General features: G+C 36.8%; 1 protein-coding gene across 3 annotated transcripts in view; it reads left to right on the forward strand.

Moving 5' to 3' along the window:
• Positions 1-1,019: 1,019 nt before the first annotated feature.
• The window catches only part of PAK2 (p21 (RAC1) activated kinase 2), a 91,093-nt gene continuing 76,256 nt past the window's right edge, over positions 1,020-15,856 (forward strand). Inside the window, exons 1-2 of one of the 3 annotated variants that reach the window (XM_045851066.1) lie at positions 1,020-1,272; positions 7,863-7,993. The gene's annotated coding sequence lies outside the window, so the exon portion shown is untranslated. Of the gene's footprint in view, positions 1,273-1,311; positions 1,503-7,862; positions 7,994-15,856 lie in introns of those variants that run through there. The other 2 variants (XM_045851064.1, XM_045851065.1) reach the window with 2 other exon arrangements.

Below are 15,856 nucleotides of genomic sequence, written 5' to 3' on the forward strand. Positions count from 1 at the left end.
TACCATTCCTAGTATGTCAGGCCACATACCTAGGTTGCAGGTTCAATCCCTGGTCCTGCATATGCAGGAGGCAACCAATGGCTGTTCCTTTTTCACACTGATTTTCTTCTCTCTCCCCTCTCCCCTCTCTCTGAAATCAATAAACATATCCTCAGGTGAGGGTAAAGAAAAGATTATTTCTCTGGTCAAGCTATCCAAAGTAATCTCCCCAGTTTCTCCTCATACCAGATATAGTATTATTTATTTAAAATAGTTATTCATTTATTCTCAGAGAGGGGAAGGGAGGGAGAGAGGGAAACATCAACTTGTGGTTGCCTCTCATGCTCCCCCTACTGGGGAAGTGGCCTGCAGCCCAGACTTGTGACCTGACTGGGAATGGAACCGCAGACTCTTTGGTTTGCAGGAAGCCACTTAATCCACTAAGCCACACCAGCCAGGGCTATTACTGTGTTTTAATATTTGTAAACTACATAAACAGTGACTCGTGTTCACCATTATATCTCTGAGGACTTCTGGTACGTATTAGACAAATACTTGTAGTATTAGTGGATACACTGATAACTCCTCCGAGGATAAAACATGGAGGCCTTAATTTGAAAGGAGGTAGGACTTAATTTAGCAGCATAATATAGAAGAGTTTGTAGGTAAAAAGCAACATGGATAATGGATAATGAATAAATTCCCACAAATGTCCTGGAGCAGATTCTTGTGATAGCAGTCATCTGTCAGCATCTTTGGTTGGTACGAAACTGAGAGAGGCGAAGTTGAATTAGATGAGGAACCGGCTGGCTATCTCAATATAAAGCATACCTCACCCCACCCTGGAAAAAAAAAGAGAAAGGTTGTTCATATTTCCAACTACAACTCCCAGCGGCCCCCAACAGCGCCCGCCCATTGGGAGGCAGGGTCAATCTCCGCCCCCTGGAGCTCCAGGCTTCAGGCCGGCAGGGGGTGTCCTGGCTCCGCCCCTCCTCGCTCTTTGCCTTGGCCCTCCCCCAGGGTTGTGGCCACGCGCTGGGACGGCGGTTGTTCCGCTTCCCCTCCAGCGCGGGCCGTCGCCATTGCCGAACTCTCCCTCCCCTCCCCTCCCGGCGTCCGCTTGCTCGGCCTAGCGGTAGCGGCGGCTGCGCTGCAGCCCGACTAGTCTTCCCGTCCCGCTCCCCCTTCCGTCCCCACCCCACCCCGCCCCGCGCGCTCGCCCGGGCGGCGCCGCAGCTTGCAGGGACCTCGGACGGAGGCACCTCGCTGGGCGGGGACCTTTCCTCGCCAGGGGTAAGTGTGCACGCTGGCCGGGATGCGAGGCCGTCGCTCTCCTTCCTTCTTCCTTCTCCGCGGCCTGGCAGGCGCTGGCGGCCCGGGGCAGCGGACCTCCTCTTCTCAGGGCCGGGGCCGCCGCCACCTGCGTGCCTGAAGCCGCGGGTCCTGGGGCGGTGGCTCATTGTCTGCTCCCTAGGGCTGTTTTTTTCTCCGCTTTTGCCCGAAGTGGGAAGCTTGCTGGGCCGGTAAGGGCTAACTCTTCCTGGATCCAGCCCTGCCCTGACCCGTGTCGCGCCGCAGGCTCTGTTCTCTCTTGGTCTTCCTTCCCTCGCGTTTCAGCCTCCTTTTTCTCCCTTTACTTCAGCGTTCGACCAGACGTCTCGGGTTTTATTCTCGGATTTTTCCTGTCCTACCGAGTTCCAGCCCCTCCTCCCTAGCCCCCCCTCTGTTCATCCCAGTTTTACTGCTTAGGCATATTGTCTCGAGTATTATTTCTAAACTAAAATCTAATCTCTTCCATATTTCACATTCGTGAAAGTGTATAGTTTTCCGAGTGTTTCAGGGCCTGCCCTTAAGAATGGGACTTTGGGATCTTTTCGTGATTTTTGTCTAATCTTCAGCCAGAAGGTGACTATTTGCTTCTTTAGGTAATTTAGGTGTAGACTGACTTTTAACCATGTTTGGTTTTCTTCAAAACAACACACACAAGAGCGCGCTTACACACACACACACACACACACACACAACGTTCCCACAAATTTCTCAGTGGACTTAACCTTTTGACTAATTCTGTAAAGATAAAGTTCATGCAAGAACTGAAGTGTTAAAAGTAATTGCCAATGTCAGTTGCTATAGGGTTGTACTCTTTCTTGTATCTTAATTTAAATGGGAATACTCTGGATTGAGCGTGATTTGTTTCCTCCTTCATAAATAATGCCAACTCCCATTGACATAATTATTTCAGTTCTGCTTTACAAGTGCTCTATAGTTTTCTTTTTTAACCCCTGTAAAAAGACAATAAAAATGGTTAGGCCTAAAATTAGACTACGACGAGCTGTGTTTTGGATCAAGGTTGCGCACGTCACGTTTTTTCCCCTGCTCAGTTCGACTCTTCCGCTCTTATAAGTAGGCAGGATATTGAAATGTACAAGAATTTGCTCTGGGGGGTTTTGTTTTTGTAGGGTTATCCAAAAGAATAACATCAAATGAAGTTAGATTGGGATGAAGGCAGTGAATAATAAAGGCAGTGAATAATGATTTTTAAAGCAGGTTAGAACTTGTCAACTTTTCCAGATGCTCTGTGGCATTTGTAAAACACACTCATACTCACTTTTATGTTTTATACATATATATAAATGAAAAGTTTTGTTTATGGTCTCCTATTTAGGGTATTGATTTAAGGCAGTTCTTTCAATCCTTGGCTTTTAAATCTGATTTACAGAGAACACTGATTTACATTGTGAAAAAGTGAACCTTAAAATGTTTTTGACCTGTAATATATGTTAAACCCACATTCAGGGTTTGGTGAAAGATATTAACCTAAATTTAGTGAATTTTGTGTTTTCACTAAACACTCCATTGTTACTTAGACTTAGTACTGAGCTTCAGTACTGTCATCATTTGGTACTGTCAGTTGTCCTCAAACTAATGAGAAGTCTTGTTGGCATGAGGTGTTAACGTATGGAATGTTGGCGTTCAAAACTTTGTGACGTCAGCTTCTCTCTATAAGCATACTTTTACTAAAGGAAGGGTGCCTGTGTATGGTGTTTCCCTTAGGGCCTTGATTCTTGGTTTACCAGTTATTCAAAGAGAGAGTTCTTCTTCTGGACTTTGTGACATTTAATACCAAATTCATAAAGTTACAGTGAGTTTGTAGTTGGAGTATATCTAGTGAACAAATGAATAGGAGTTCCTATGTTTCTGTGATGTTTGCGATAGGCCAGTTTCCAAGTACACATGGTTAACATGGTGTATATTTCTTTTTCAGTTATACTTTTTTAAAGAGAAAACTGAGAACTTGTTCAGGTAGCTGAGGATAAGTTTTCAATTATACTTTTGAAAACAGAACTTGTTCAAATAACTAAGGATAAAATAAGTAGGTACTATTAAATCCTGTGTTTAATCTGTTAATATTGATTATTCTAATAAGCGTAAAGTTTCTTTTGGCTTTCTGGATTTTATACTTTTGATGAACATTTGAAACTGGGCCCTGTTTAAAGCTTCAGCGTTCTGATCAATTTTTCGAAGGCCTACTTCCCGACTAATCAGAGAGAAGGTGGTGTTTTACATCTGAGTCGTCCCCTTGTATCTTTCTTGTACCTTGGTAGAAACAGAAAGAGAAGGAAAAAATAACTCCTGATATCTTGAAAAAATACTGATTGTTTTCTTCTGTGATCAGAATTGAGTTTTCCTACTTCTTCATTTTAGGATCACTAACCTAATTAACAGTCATTCTGGACACTCATGAGGATTTGAGTTTTAGTTTATCATCTCTGAGGTTCATTAGTACTTACATATTCCATGTGTATCAGGTGGTTAAGAGCTGGGGACCTGGGTTTAAATCGTGGTTCTTCCTACTTGATCTTGGCCAAGATATACATTCTTTTCAAGGCCTGATTTTTTTTTTTTAAATCTGTAAAATGGGAAGAGTAATAATGATATAATACAGATTTCATAGGGCTTTTTAGAGCAATGAGATAATGCAGGTGAAGTACTTAGTAAATGCATGCTTAATAAATAAATGTTAGTTAATAAAGGTTAGTTAATACTCCATTCTAAAATGAGTTTTATATTTAATTGCTTCTACAGCAAATGTCCTACTCCCAAACTTAGATTTAAGACTACTTTCTGAGAAGGCTTGGAATCTCAGGACCAAGTTTCTGAGACCATAACTGTTAATTATTTTTTTCAGGGAAAAAAATTAGTTTCACCACTGGAATAAAATACAGGTTTGTTTTTTTTTTTTTAATGTAGGCTACTCATATTTTTAAAATAGGCATAATTTCTCATAGAAAATTTGGCAAGTAATGAAAATTATTAAGGAACAGGACAAAAATAACTCTATTTTCGGCCCTCAAGGATAACTGTCAGTGTTTTTTTCTTTTATTTTAAAATTAAAATTGAAAAAAGGAACATGCTTATTCTAAAAGGTTCAAGCAAGTTAGTTATTTAAAGTAAAAAGTGAACATTATTAGTCTTTCCTCATTTTCTAGACCCATTCCTTAGAGGTACGCACTGTTAATTTTATCTATGCAATTAGAAATAAGTACCGTGTGTATTTTTTACCTTACTTTTTAAAATTAAAAATTGGTTAATTTGCATTCTTTTTCATATCAATACAGATAGTTATAAACTCATCTTTCACCACTCATGGGATATTCCATTGTATTGTTGTACCTTAATTACTCGTGGTCATTTATGTTAGTTTCAGTTTTGAGCAACTAAAACTAAAGCCATAATGAACTTCTTACAACTTTGTGCACATGCGTATGTATGCAAGTATTTCCATTAAAAAAATGTACATTCTTAATGTACATTCTTAATACATTCTTAAATGTACATTTCAATTTCAGTAGATGCCAAATAGCCTTCCTAAAAGGCTGTCGAACCGTTGCTACTGTGATTCAGTTGGTTGAGCGCAGGCTGGTCCCTAGTTGGGGATGTGTAGGAGGCAGCTGATTGATGTTTTTTCTTGCACATCAATGTTTGTCTCTCTCTTTCCTCCTTCCTCCCCCTCCCTCTATAAAATAATTAAAGGTTTTTTTTTTAAGGCTATCTATACTTACTGAATTGTAGATGCTCTCTATACATGGTACATATTAATCCTTTGCCTTCTGTTTAAGAACTGTCTCGTTTCCCCTTTATCAAAAAACAATTCCTCTATATTGTCTTGTACTTTTAATAGTTGTATTTTAATCTTAGTCCTGGACATTTTTTTGTTCTTGAGTAGGGCAAGTAAGAGAGTTTATTCTTTTTTTCTTAGTCTCACCTGAGGACATGTTTTTTTCTTTTTTAAAAATTTCCCAAGGTTTTCATTTTTTAAAGTATATTTTATTGATTATGCTATTACAGTTGCCCAATACCTATAAAAATCTCCTATAAAATATTTATTTATTTAATACATTTTCTTGATTATGCTATTATAGCTGTCCCATTTTTTCCTTCCTTTTATTCCCCTCAGCCCTGCATTCCCTTCCCTCCAGCATCCCCGCCCCTTTACATGTCCATGGGTTATACCTATAGGTTCTTTGGCTTCTCCATTTCCTATACTATTCTTCTTTCCCTGTCTATTTTGTACCTACCAATTACACTTCTTATTCCCTGTACCATTCTTCCCCCACCCCTATTCCCTCCGCTGTGATAAACCTCCATGTGATTTCCATTTCTGTGATTCTATTCCTGTTTTAGTTGTTTGTTTAGTTCTTATTTTTGGTTTTTTAGGTTCAGTTGATAGTTGGGAATTTGTTGTCATTTTACTGTTCATATTTTTTGTCTTTTTCTTAGATAAGTCCCTTTAACATTTCATATAATAAGGGCTTGGTAATGATGAACTCCTTTAACTTGACCTTATCTGGGAAGCACTTTATCTGCCCTTGTATTCTAAATGATAGCTTTGCTGGATAGAGTCATCTTGGCTGTAGGCCCTTGCCTTTCATGACTTTTGAATACTTCTTTCCAGTCCCTTCTTGCCTGCAAGGTTTCTTTTGAGAAATCAGCTGACTGTCTGATGGGAACCCCTTTGCAGGTAACTCTCTCCTTTCTGCTCGTAAGATTCTCTCTTTAACATGTTTTTGTTTCTGAAATTAATGTTAGAGAGAGAAGAAGGGAGGGAGAGAGAAAGAAACATCATTGATGGGTTGCCTCCCATACACGCCTGGGGAGGGGAATGGAGCCTACAACCTAGGTATGTGCCCTGATCGGAATCGAACACACAACCCTCTGGTGTACTGGAAGGCACTCCAACTGAGACGCAGGGCCAAGGCAGAGAGTTTTAAAAATATAAAATAGTTTGGCTACTAAAATAAATATAGATATAAAAATTTTTTAGGAGTTTGAGGTTAGTGTGAAAATTAGCCAAATTATAAGGATTCGGAAAGTAATATTGTAATGGCTTTACTGTAAGCATCACATCTGAAAAGGAAAAAAAAATACTCCTTTTGACCTGTCTCTTGTCACCTACTTAGTTTATCCTCATCCTTCAAATCTCAGTATAGCTTTCTTTGGGAGTCTTGCCTGATTTCCACTATGATTTTGATATTCTTGGCCCTTGCTAGGTATCTCAATTGGTTAGAGCATACACCAAGGTTGTGGGTTGGATCTCCTGTCAGGATACATACTAGTAGCATCCAATGAATGCACGAATAAGTGGAACAACAAATCAGTGTTTCTTTTTCTTCCTTTCTCTCTCTCTAAAATCAGCTTTTTAAAAAAGATATTCTTAACATGTTGATCTATAACCTTAATTTGTAATGTGCTAAAAACATGAGTTATTTATCTGGAAACGAATTTCTCAGTTTTTGCCAGCTTAAATTAATCTAAGAGGGAGGTGTAAGAATACTCAGTAGTGTTTGTTGAAACTCATCTGCATGACCCTGGCTGGTGTGGATGAGCTCTGGCCTGCAAACTGGAAGGTTGCCAGTTTAATTCCCAGTCAATGCACATGCCTGGGTTGCAGACCAGGTCCCCAGCAGGGGGCGTGCAAGATGCAACAACACACTGATGCTTCTCTCCTTCTTTGTCTCTCCCCTCTCTCTAAAAATTAAAAAACAAACAGTTAACCACATACATACATATATGTACAGGATACTTTTATACTTCTTTATGTAAATGTTTAAAAGGCTCTGGAAAGATAGGTTTTAGTTTGCATTTATTTCATAAGAGTAAGGTGTATTTTAAAATGTAATATCTTGGCTTTTAGAAATTTCTGTTTTAATTTTAAGATTATTTAGTAATTTACAGACTTGAGAATGAAGCAAAATTGTTATACAATAAACACATAAGCACTAAGAGATGGGCTAAAGTATTTAGACAAAAGTTTCAGTTGCTTCAGAGATCAAATTATTAGTAAGACATTACATTGGCAGATATAATAGTAGAAGTATAGCCAGATGTTTGATAAAGTATCTCTGTTGTAAATTTTTCCTAAACTTTTTTTTAAATACTCATTTCATTACCTATGGATAACTACTGTTGATATTTTGGTATGTCACCTGCTAGGACTTTTTTTCTGTATATATATATATATACATAGTTTGCTTTTATAAAATTGGAATCATATTCTGTATAATTTGCTATCTTACTCTTTTACTTAACATTAAATCTTGAACATTTTTCTTTGTTATTCTTAAGAATTCTCTTTTAAAATAATTTTTAAATGTTTACGTAACATACTGTTATAAAGCTGTGCCTTAGTTTTATTATTTTCCTATTGCTGAATATGTAACTTATTTTTTAAAAGGTTTTTATTTATTTTTATAGAGAGGGAAAAAGGGGGACAGAAATATCAATGGGTGGTTGCATCTTGTGTTCCCCCTCTTGGGGACCTGGTCTGCAACCCAGGCATGTGCCCTGACTGGGAATTGAAGCTGTGACCCTTTGGTTCGCAGGTGGGCACACAATCCACTGAGCCACAAAGCCAGGGCATTTTTCCAGTATTTTATATAAACAATGCTGTGGTGAATATTCCTGATTACAACTTTAGAATATTTTTGAAGAAGTGGAATTACTGGTTGAAAAGGTATGGCATTTAAAAGTCTTAAATTGACCCTTCAGAGAGGTTTGATGTGTACTATCACTAGAAATGTGAATCTGATTTTATTTCAAAAAGTACATAGACACAATATATATATTTGTGTTTACTGTTATCTTTATTATTTTCCTGGACTTCAATAAAATTTTATTTTCTTTTCCTGACTTACTGTCTGTGAAAATAATAATAACTTGCCTTCTTTCCAATAGCACTATATTTATTTATTTTTATTTTATTGATTATGCTATTACAGTTGTCCCATTTTCCCCCCTTCATTCCCCTCCGCACCTCTCCCACCCACATTCCCCCCTTTAGTTCATGTCCATGTGTCATAAATTCTTTAACTTCTCCATTTCCCATACTGTTCTTGCCCTCCCCCTGTCTAATTTCTACCTACCATTTATGCTGCTTATTCTCTGTACCTTTTCCCCCTCTCTCCTCCTCCCACTCCCCTGTTGCTAACCCTCCATGTGATCTCCATTTCTGTGGTTCTGCTCCTGTTCTAGTTGTTTGCCTAGCTTTTGGTTTTGCTTTAGATGTGGTTATTAATTGTGAGTTTGCTGTCATTTTACTATACATGTTTTTTATCTTCTTTTTTCTTAGATAAATCCCTTTAACATTTCATATAATCAGGGCTTGGTGATGATGTACTCTTCTAACTTCTAATTCCTTGGTTGTCAGACTTCCGTACAGTTCAATTTTCTGTCAGTTCTAGTTGTTGTTGTGTTTTGTTTTTTTTTTCTAAATTGTTGTCCTTAATTTGGTTGTGCGAGGAGGCACAGTGTGTCTGCCTATACCTCCATCTTGTCCGGAAGTACTTTATTTCTGTTTTATGTCTTTATTACATTGGGCAGAATCTCAAAGACATGGTTAAATAAAATAGATTGTCTTGGAATATCTCTGGTGTTCTTACAGTTAACAATAATGACAGCCATTAGTTTTAGAGAGAGATTCTTTATTATTTTTTTCTGTTCCTGTGTCACAAAACATAGGAATGACTTCTGAATTTTATCAAAAAGATTTTTAACACTTATTTAGGAAATGATAAAGTTTTTCTTCTTTTAACTACTGATAAGGATGTATAATAAATTTGGTGGTAATCAAAGGCATATGAGGAACCAAAATCCCACTCATGTTAGTCAATGTACAGAATTTATTGAAAGGATAGAGAATCTCCTAGAAATTTAGTTTAATAAGAGTATACAGGACTTCTGCAGTTATTTCTATAGTCTTTTGAGAATCTTAATCATGAGTTTTGATAATTTTTTCCAAAGATGGTACATTATTTTAAAATTTTCAATTTTTTAATATAGATGTATATTATTTGTTCTTATTAAAACCCGGTATTTCTATCTTTTATTAGTGATTTTATTATTTTTCTTGATTTATATTTTTATAACTAGCTTTGAGATTTATTCTGTTGGTTTCCCTGATTTCCATTCTCTTTATTTTGCTCTTCATGCTTTTTTCATTATTTTTGTTACACCTTTTTAAAAATTCAAATTCTTAGATTTTTTAAAAAAAATAATGAAGCCATTTAGTGCTGTTAATTTACCTCTAAGTACAGCTTTGGCTGCATTCTAATTTACAAGAATGATATTCTTATAGTCACCAAACAAGTAATTGGTAGTTCTAGGTTGATTTTCTTGTTGACTCAAGAGGTGTTTAGGCTGTGATGGTGTGGCTCAGTTGGTTGGTCATTGTCCTGCAAAGTGAAAGGTCGGCAGTTTGATTCCTGGTCAGGTCACATGCCTGGGTTGCGGGTTCCATCCCCAGTTGGGGCACCTGTGAGAGGCAACGGATTGATATTACCCTCTTTTTCTCCCTCCCTTCTCCCTCTCTAAAAAGTAAGTCAGTCTTTTTTTTTAAAATTATCTAAACGTGTATGCTAGCTGATGTAAATGAATCAATTTAAAGAGTTAAGATTGAGAAAAATGGCAATGAGCACTGAATCCATCTCAATAATGTTTAAATAATTTTTTTGAGAATTTTTATGAGTTTATTTGAACCAAACTTATGACAGTTACAAGATCTCAAGTGCTTCTAAATAATTTATGTTAACACTGAATGTAATTACCAGGATGTCTTGAAAAAAGATGAAGTTCAAAGCATGACATGTACCAAAAGTACACTAACAATCTTCTGAGGTCCTGAGCTTCTGAGGTCATAGAGAGGGAAGGGGAAATAAACCTAGGATGGGTTAGTGGGGGAAATAACAAGTCTTAGATATTTGGGTAGTCAAAATAAAATTTTCTTTTTCTGGTTGACAAATCAGAAAAATTTACTTTTTAAAAATTTAGATACATACTTGCATTCATTTAAACTATAAATTAATGTACTTTAAGAATGATGTATACATTTACAAATATTTGAGATAAAAGCAAACCAAGTAATTTATAAAACAGAAAACATGAGATAACTGGATAAACAAAATGTAGTATATACGTACAGTGGAATATTATCTAGCCTTAAAAAGAAATGAGGTAAGTAATTCATGCTACAACATGGAAGAACTAGGGGCTGCATTATGAAGGAATAGGGAGTTAGTGCTTAATAGGTATAGATGTTAACTTGGAAGAGATGAGAAAGTCCTGGAGATGGCTGTTGATAATGGTTGTAAAACATGTAAATGTGCTTAATGCCAAAAAACTATACTTAAAAATGGTTAAGATGGTAATTTTATGTTATGTATATTTTACATCAGTTAAGTACTGATCAGTCCTTAAAAAACAGTAAGCATTAAATAAAATGACAGAAATACACCCAACAGAATTTATTTTAGCAATGCATACAAATGTTTTAACATTCATTTTGGATTAAAACAAAAATAAAGTACACATTAAAAAAAGACACAACTAAAACAAAATAACATGGAAGAACAAAGTTGGATAGTAAATAAGTGAATAAAAGTATGGAGAGGAATTTACAATTAAGTACAAGGTTAAAAAGTTAAAGGACTAATTTTTATTGACGAGGTAGGATCATAATGAAAATCTTGAGCAGTATAGAACTTACACATGTATCAAATAATGCTGTATGAAACACATGATAAAAATCATTGAAATCAAGAGAACAAGACATAAACCACAGATGGGGAGAAAATATTTTCAGAAGAAATATCTGATTTTATAAAGAATGGTTACTCAAAATATACAAAGAACTCTTAAAACTTAACAATAAGAAAATGAACAACCCAATGAAAAATGAGCAAAAGATCCAAAGAAATAACTCACCAAAGATGACATATACTACAGATGGCAAAGAAACGTTCAAAAAGAGGCTTAACATCATTCATCAGTGGGGAATTAAAAATTAAAGCAATGAGATACCACTGCACACTTACTAGAATGGCTGACATTGAAAACACTTGACAGCATCACATGGCTGGTAAGGATGTTTAGCAATAGGAACTTACATTCACTGTTGATGAGAAAGCAAAGTTAACTATTTTACCCTTTGAAATACAATTTAGCAGTTTCTTTTTTTTTTTCTCCAAAGACTTTATTTATCTTTAGAGAGGGGAGGGAGGGGGGGGGAGAGAGAGAGAGAGAGAGAGAGAGAGAGAGCGCGTGCCATCAATGTGTGGTTGCTGGGGGTTATGGCCTGTAACCCAGGAATGTACCCTGACTGGGAATCGAACCTGGGACACTTTAGTTCCCAGCCCGCGCTCAATCCACTGAGCTACGCCAGCCAGGGCAGCAGTTTCTTATAAAACTAAATATACTCTTACTATACAATCCAGCAATCGTAGTTCTTTGTATTTACTCAAATCAGCTGAAAATGTGTGCCCACACAAAATCTAAACAAAAATGTTGACAGCAGCTTAATTTATAACTGCCAAATGTGAAAGCAACCAATATATCCTTTTGGAGGTGAATGGGTAAACACTGTGGTACACTTGGACAATATAATATTATTCAATGCTAAAAAGGAATGAACCGTTAAGCCATGAAATGATACAGAAGAAACTTAAATGCATATTGCTAAGTGAAAGAAGTCAAGTTGAGAACGTTATAATATTTTCAGACTATAAGACGCACCCCCCAAATTTTGGGGGGAAAGGGAGTGAGTCTTACAGTTCGAATATAGCTTACCTTGCTCACTGTGGTGGGGGGTGGCCTATGTTATTTATGTTACTAAATATTTTACCACATTTTTTGCTTCAAAAATTTTTCCCCTATTTTCCTCTTCTAAAACCTAGGTGCATCTTATGGTTCAAAAAATCGGTACATACTTAGGATTACAAGTATATGACATTCTGGAAAAGGCAAAACTGTGGAGACAGTAAAAGCATCAGTGTTCTCAGGAGTTCTAGTGAAGGGAGAAGGATAAATAGGTTGAGCACAAGGAATATTGGAAAACTATTATGATAGCATAATGGTGGATGCATGCTATTATACATTTATCCACACCCATAACCTATGAAACACCAAAAGTGAACCCTAATGTAAACTACAGACTTTGGTTGATACTGATGTGTCATTTTTGGTTCATCAATTTTAACAAACATGTCACACATTGCAGGATGATGATAGGGGAGGGTCAGGAGAAGGGAGCGTGAAGTATGTGGGAACTCTCTATTTTTGCTCAAATTTGCTATGAAACTAAAATTTATAAATTTTTTTAAAAAATTAAATCACTGGAAATAAAAGAAACTGATACTTTTACTCAGCCAACACACTGTATACCTACTTGTTCTAAGCTCTGAATAGAATAATAACAAAACAGTAAGTAAATTAAAAAAAATAACTTCTAGATGGAAGTGCTGTAAAGAAAAACATACATGCATAATCAAAATACAATTAGACTGAAAAAAATGAGAAATATACAGAAGGGCAAGAAGTTAGCGGGTTAGGTTGAGGCCATTTTAGATGGCTGATCAGGAAAGGCCTCTTCAAAACCATTACATATGAAGGGAAGATAGTATTCAGACAGAAGAATCAAAAATTCCTGATTTGAAAACAGGCTTCTTGGAAACAGTGCTACCACTTAGTGTTTGACAGATTAAGATTAAGAAATTAATCGGGATGAAATCATATAATTAATAAGAACTTAAATCAGATAATTTGAATAAAGTTTAATTAACAGATACATAACACAGTACCCTGCAAACAGAAAATACTCTTTGAGTTTCCAAAGAACACTTGCCAAATTAGATTATGCTTTAAATCATAAAGAAACCCTCAATAAATTTAAAAGATATTTTAAAAGACTAGTCACTGACAACAAGGGGAAAAAGTGATTAGAACTGTACTAAACACCTCTTTTAAAAAAAGATTTTATTTACTTTTAGAGAGAGGGGAAGGAAGGAAGAAAGAGGGAGAGAGAGAAGCATCGATGGGTTGCCTCTTGCGTGCATCCCAACCTGGGACCTGGCCTGCAACCCAGGCATGTGCCTGAACCGGCTGCCTTTCAGTTTGCAGGACAACACTCAACCCACCCAGCCATACCAGTCAGGACTTAGGTAATATATATTTTTTAAAGATTTTATTTACTTATTTTTAGAGAAAGGAGAAGGGAGGGAGACAGAGAGGGAGAGAAGAGAACATTAGTGTGTGGTTGCCTCTCGCACACCCCGCTACTGGGGGCTTAGCAGCCCAGGCACATGCCCTGACTGGGGGTCAAATCAGCAACCCTTTGGTTCCCAGGCCCGTGTTGATCCACTGAGCCACACCAGGCAGGGCAAGGTGAACACTTTTAACATATTTATTACCTCTACCCCTTGATTTTTAAATTGCCTTTTGGAGAAATATAAATTTCACACTGTTGAACTCATTTCTTACTACATTTTATTTTATTATTTGCTTATTTATAATTTTCTATCTTTTTGTTGTTCCCTGCTTCCCAGTTCCCTACTTTACAGGCAGTTTTGAAACATTTACTAAGTCTCATGCTTGGTCTTTGTTTCACTTTTCTAGTGTAACGATTGGGTGGAGGCCAAGGGGGGAGAAGAAAAAAAAGGATTACATTTAGATTACAGAGTTTCTTTACAGTTTCCTTTCAATACAGAGGCCTTCCTCTCTTTCCCTGGCAGATAGATTCCTTTTCATCCTTTAAAAGCCTATTCTGATTTCTTTGCCTAATTGCCTTCATATATACAGGACCTCTGGGCCCTCTTTTCCGTTGTGTTCCACTCACTCATCCCTATCAGCTCATCTCAGTGGCCCTGTGCTCTTGTGTTAACTCTTTTCCCACTCAAGGGGTGCTGTGCTCAAATGAGAACTAAACCTTAGCATCTTTGATCTCCAGTATTTGACACACTGTAAACACTAAATAAATATTTGAATTAGGAGAAACTTACTAAGTTGTTTTTTTTGTTTGTTTGTTTGTTTTTGTTTTTTAAATTTCCCTGCTTCTAGTGTGAAAATACAAAAAGGTTCCTCTGGGAAGTGGAATTATAGATTGTTTTTTAGTGTATATTTTATTCTGGTTTGAAGTTTTTTTTGTTTTATCTTTTGTAATGCTCATACACTAGCTTTTCTGTGTGTTTTTTTTTCATTACCATTTATTCCCCTCTATACCCACTTCTACCTCTTCCTACCTCCTCCCCCCTCATGTACTGCTTTACTATGAGAATTTAAAAAAAAATAACTTAAAACCAAATCTCTCAAATTTCTAGGTGTTCCCTATTGCCCAAAATTTATGTCTTTCTGACCCCATTCAGTAATCTTATTCCCCACTTCTTGCTACCTTATGCCCTCGCATCTCCTTGCTGTCTCATGAGCTACGTCGTACTTACTGTTCCCATTGCATAGAATCCCATCTTCTGGGTAGGAATATGATCTGTTGTAGATTGAGGAATACTTGTAATAGAGATTTACGAGTGAGAATTTAGACTTTTCATGTCTAAATCCTGAGTATACGGTGGATAAATGAAGCACTTAATTCTTTGGTTTCTAAAATAGAAACCTTAAATAAAATGGAATAGTTAGTGTATCTTCAAATTTTCCTGGGTCTACCCTAGCCTAAAGATTCCATCAGAGATAAACCTTTTTATTGGTTAATTTATTCATTCAACCAATAATTACTCATCTCATAGACACATGGACTAGACACAGTGCTAGGTGCTAGTGATACAATGTCAACAAAGTACTCCCTTGATCCATGCTTGTGGAGTTTATAATGTAGAAGACATTTAAAAAGCAAATCCAGTATGTTGAATTCTAAGGCAAAAGGGAATAAACTAATGTGCATGAATGGGAGTGAGGAATTATGTCAGAGGTTTCCTGAGAAAGTGGTATTTAGACCAAAACTTGAAGTATTAGACAGGTGAAGGTCGTGGACAGAAAGAGTGACTGATTTAGTCCATGTTCCCCAGGAAAAATCTCTCAGTCCCAGGCAAAAGGAATCATTGGTCACTCAACAGAAACCATTCCAGGAAGGTCATGTGTGAAGATCCGAGATGGCTATTTACAGAAAATTAAAAAATGGATAAAAGTTGAAGTCTGTGGAGGGGAAGACTACAGAGAGATGAGTGAAAAGTTAGGATTCATGGCTGTATCTTAAGACCCAAAGTGATAAAGTTTAATGTGTTTTAAGGTTGCTCCCTGCAGTGGGGAGAATAGACTCTGAGGGACTAAGCAGATTTGGGGATAATAAGTTACAATGATTGAGTCATGGGTAGCAGTTACTTAGAAGTTCTGGGGAGCTTTTTTGGGAGGCATGGTTAGTTTTGGAAGTTGGGTATTATGATAGAGGTAAGAAATACAGAAACAAATGATTTTTAAAATGTTTTCCTCCACGTACGTTAATTTCTTTAAAATGGAAAAAGAACATATTTTTTACTCCCATGTTTTTCTGTCTGTTACCAGATAGAAATTTTACTAGCAGAATAAATAATCCAGCCAGCAG

The sequence above is a fragment of the Phyllostomus hastatus genome, unplaced genomic scaffold (assembly GCF_019186645.2).
Source record: "Phyllostomus hastatus isolate PE091 unplaced genomic scaffold, TTU_PhHast_1.1 phas_contig_86, whole genome shotgun sequence".
NCBI classification, from domain to species: Eukaryota; Metazoa; Chordata; class Mammalia; order Chiroptera; family Phyllostomidae; genus Phyllostomus; species Phyllostomus hastatus.